The sequence below is a fragment of the Podarcis pityusensis genome, assembly GCF_964106645.2.
Source record: "Podarcis pityusensis genome assembly, chromosome: 4".
NCBI classification, from domain to species: domain Eukaryota; kingdom Metazoa; phylum Chordata; class Lepidosauria; order Squamata; family Lacertidae; genus Podarcis; species Podarcis pityusensis.
Window position 1 is genome coordinate 33,629,484 of NC_138027.1, and position 4,693 is coordinate 33,634,176.

A 4,693-nucleotide genomic window follows, 5' to 3' on the forward strand; every position below is an offset into this window, starting at 1 on the left:
TATTTCGCTCCTGTATTATTATTATTGCCATTTAAGGTAGTGTTCAGAGGTTGGAGGAAAGAAATATTTTTATTAAACTTTTCTGAACGATATATTGCCAAGGCGGCGGGCAGAGGGTCAGAAGCACAGAGCGGGGACCAAAGAGGTGCCCCCACCCCATTTCAGTAAGACATTGCGGGAGCAATGCCTAATTGCTGCAGAAGCTGCTAGCAGAGGCGAGAAGCAAAGCGATCTGGAGAGACGGTCTGCAGTCGAAACGAGCCTGGGATTCTTCTTAAAGGAACACGAGCCCTTTCAGATCATCCCCCATTGCATGGAAACCAAGGCTTCCATGCCCTCTCATGTTTGATATGAGGACGAGGGGGAGGCATGTTTGTTGGCCCCGGTGAAATGCAGGCACTTTGCACATGCTCAGATGCACAATCTTTGCAGCGCCCCCTTGGTGTTGAGCCCTGCCACTTAGGTGTGAGTAAGCGAGCATTGAGTGAGGCAGTTGAGAGGAGTAGCTTGTTTGTTTGTTTACTAATAAAAAGTTTTATTTATAAAGATCTACCATTCAACACCAATGTAGAAAAGTTATTGAAAATTATGCAAGCACAAATTAAGTAACTGGCTTCATTCTTCACTCTTCAGACACCAATGGTAGAATTGGGAGTGATACCATTAAACCACTGCATGTTTTCTTCTATAGGTTTAAAAATTAAAATAATAAGCAAAACAGACTCCATAGCTATTTCTAGTTAGAAACACTCTGTAGAAGAGTAATATTGTCTCCTTTTAACATGATTCAACCCAGCTGTTTCCTTGATTTTGTCTTGGAGTGAGCATCATCCAGAACCAAGTTCATATATTCATCAAATCCAATAATACAGCCTTCTATCCTCATGTTCACCTGTTCATACAGCCACACCTGAATTTTGAGCGCTTCCTTTTCTCGGGACAGGAACGCTTTGCTCATGCTGAGATCCCACAGAGCAAAACCATTGATAGAATAATCATAAGATGATGCAGCCCCTGTACCTCTTTAGGTGGGGGAAAAGCTTAAACTAGTAGAAGAATGAAAGGAACTTTCAAGGCACCGCTGGGATTCGAACCCAGGATCTCCTGTTTACTAGACAGGCGCTTTAACCAGCTAAGCCACGGCGCCTATTGTTACATCATACCTTTATTGAGGCCTCCCCTAAAGAATAATTCAACTACTGCATTTCACAATGTAGGAATGTCTTAAATGCCAGGATGGGAAAGTGCTGTTGTGCTCAAGCCCTGTTTGCTGGTTTCCAAAAGGCACCTGGTTGGCCACTGTGCGGATACTGGGTGGTCGTTGAACCGATCCAGCAAAGCTCTTCTTATATCCTGATGTTCCTCTTCCCTTCCCATTCATTTTGTATGACTATTAGATTATGAGTGTGTGGGCAGAGACTGCCTTATCTTGTCACTTAGCAGACCTTAATAAAAAAAAAAAGTGCTTAATAAATGTGATTTTTGTTTTATTTTTATTTTACAAATACCCCACAACAAGCCAAATCAATAACAACAACATCTTGCTTGATTTAGCATGAGTTCATAGCTGTCAACTTTCCCCTTTTTTAAAGGGAAATTCCCTTATTCCGAATAGGATTCCTCGCAAGAAAAGGGAAAAGTTGACAGCTATGAGCATGATATATACTAGACCCACCCTCCCCTTTGTGGGGAACATATATAGGAGTCGATCCAGGTAAGGCTCGATGAATTGCAACCCTAATTTTCCCCTTCCACGATATGAGATTTAGGAGATTTCAAGGAAAATGCACCCAGAGCCTATCCCGGGTTCCTTCCGAATAAGCTCCTAATTTTGTTTGCTTCAGGTCTTGCAGAAGGAATAATATACCTAAGAGGGTACGATAAAATTGTGAAACTCGCTTCCCTCTTGGTGTGCATTCCGCTCGTCACCTCTGATCCTTCCAGCCGAAGGTCCCCTCGCTTGCAGAAGCGGCAGTGAGCTGCCGAGAGGCGGAGGGAGCTGGCCATTCATTCTTTGCAGAAAAACAAGCAGCGATTATTCCCCTGGGTTTCTGCTTTTCTCCGCCGCTGCCTGTGCATGAGATCGGGCAGGCAACCGCCCCAATTTCCCTTGGCAATGAGAAAAATATGCGTGTTTTCAGAGTGCGGGCATCAGGGGAAATTCAAAGTGCTGCATATACAGTAAAGTAGTCTAATCTTGAAAAAAACGAAACTTCACACTAGCATTGAATTTCTGGAAGGGGCAAAATCTAAACGCTTCTTTCAGCTATGGCCGGTTAGCTCAGTTGGTTAGAGCGTGGTGCTAATAACGCCAAGGTCGCGGGTTCGATCCCCGTACGGGCCAGCTAACTTTTCTTGCTACTTTTCTCCCCTTGGGGGCAAACGTTAGTTTTACAGATACAGTTGCTTTATTTTTATATTTATTCATGGAAATTCCCCCATAGGCTTTACTTCGTTCTCCAGGACGGTGTCTGCCCTGCAGTTGGCTTCTGCACAGTATAAATAAAGTCTCTTCCTTCTGCATCATGTCTCCAATGCACTAAAATGGTTTCTTTTTTAATGGTTTGCTTTGTGCGCCCCTGATAAATTGCGTTAGAGAGGCTGGAGGAAAGAGGACTCCTTTGCATCCTTTTCCTCTAGAAAGACGGGAAACATTTCTAAAAGGAAAAAAAAAAGCAACAACTGGAAACAAAAGGTGGTTACTGTGTCAGGTTTCTCTTCTGCCCAGAAAACAAGGTGAAAACTTTTGCCGTGACTCGGATTCGAACCGAGGTTGCTGCGGCCACAACGCAGAGTACTAACCACTATACGATCACGGCGCGCCACCACTGAGCTGGAAAATTTCTCGTGAAAAAGCTTACTTGAAAACGAATAGCAGTGAGAGAGGCAAGTCTTTAAGAGTTCGCTGCAGGTTGTAATTAAATTGTTTAATACTGTTCATTAAGCAAAGCAAAAGCCTCCTTCTGATTCATTAACTACCCGCATTCCTTCTGTGTTTTTTTGGTCTTGATCCTGTTAACCTTTGTGTTCTGCATGCATTTACACTATTTGGAAATAGTTTTCTTCTGATGACAGCCCCTGGATAGTTTTACTTCTGTATAAAGGTATCGGATGGTTTCCCACACATATCTTACCATTTTAGCCTAGATAGAAGCCCACCCATTGCTACGACATCTCTCCTGCCTCTTCCTTATTCAGGAAACGTAAAGAAACTAGATCGTAAGTTTTAGTAAATATGTAGCATGTTGATGGTGGGGAATATTTTCGTTTCCTCTCCACCCTTCCTGCAGTTGAATTAAGTCCCCGATGTCACAGGGTAGCTTTCTTAATCCATAACTAATACAACAGCCTAGTTGCATGTTACAATTGTGTGGGGTAGGGTATACCTCTCAAGTTTTTATTGAAACTTGCTTTTTCCTATTTAAAAACACTTTTCAACAGACCTAGTCTAGTTTATATAGAAAATTTAACAGGTATCTTAAAATAGGAGGCATCTTTGCTGGGGTCAGGCTGGGGAGAGTTTTATTCTCTACTTAAAGCTTTCTATATGTAGAATCTTTTTGGTGATACTCAGGAAATCGAGTAAAACAAAACCAGAGAAGCCAAACAAGAATCACAACTCTTAAATATTAACAACTTAATGCAGGGCATAACATTTAAGGCCATTGAGCACATTTTTTTTACATCACCCATTGAAGCAACATATATGAAGAAAAGCAGAATTCCCCCTAGGGAGCATACTACAACATGCTGCAAAACACACTCAGCTTGCTTTCTTAAAAGTTGTTCTCAGATTACCTATAGCTGTGTACAGCAGTGTGTTTTCCAACTTTCACAGGACCTAAAAGTGTATAGAATTTTGGATGAGTGGGTTTTGCATTTTGGATGAGTGGGTACATCTGCACCCACCCTCACAGAGCAGAGATCTTATGGCAAATAAAAGCACTATTTGTTTTGGTGTGTCTGCGCCTTCAGCAATAAATGCCTATTGAAGTTACCGCTGCTGTTTGAGAAGGTAGTCAAATCCCAACTTGGGAGAAAGGCAGGATATAAATATATTAAATGCATAATTTTGAATATTGCTTGGGGTCATCCGTGTGCCAGAAGCAAGAGTCAAAACTTAAAAAGTAGTGTGTTTTCAAAACACTGGTCTGGTTTGAAAAGCCACAAAAACTGAACTGTTAGAAAAGAGAAATTTAAGTTTTGCTTTTGAATATGAGGTACAATAGTGGGAAGCCTGATTGTTAACTTTCAAAATATATAAAATTATATATACAGTACATGATTTTATATAAACGATGAAGTTATACAGAGTAAGTGTCCCATGAAGGATGCATGAGCAAATGAAGTTATCTGGGTGGTTCTCAAGTGTCTTGAGTTCTGAGATGTCCTAGAGGAGATGGTTGGATCAGGATGAGGGGTGGGATGAATTACCTGCTCACAAGCCCAGGGAGGAGCCCACCAGGCTGGCAAGGGCCACATCAGGGGCCCAAGAACCATCACAGCAATGTGCATGCAAGACCACCAATGAGGAATCCAATCCTGGGAATGGTCCCATGTTCACATTGCCTTTGTATTTTCTATAGAATAAACCACTTAAATTACTAACTACCTACTCATGACTTTTCATCACCTGTGATTACCAGAAAACATAGCTCCCTAAAGCCTGAAAGAAAAATGACCAGCACACAGG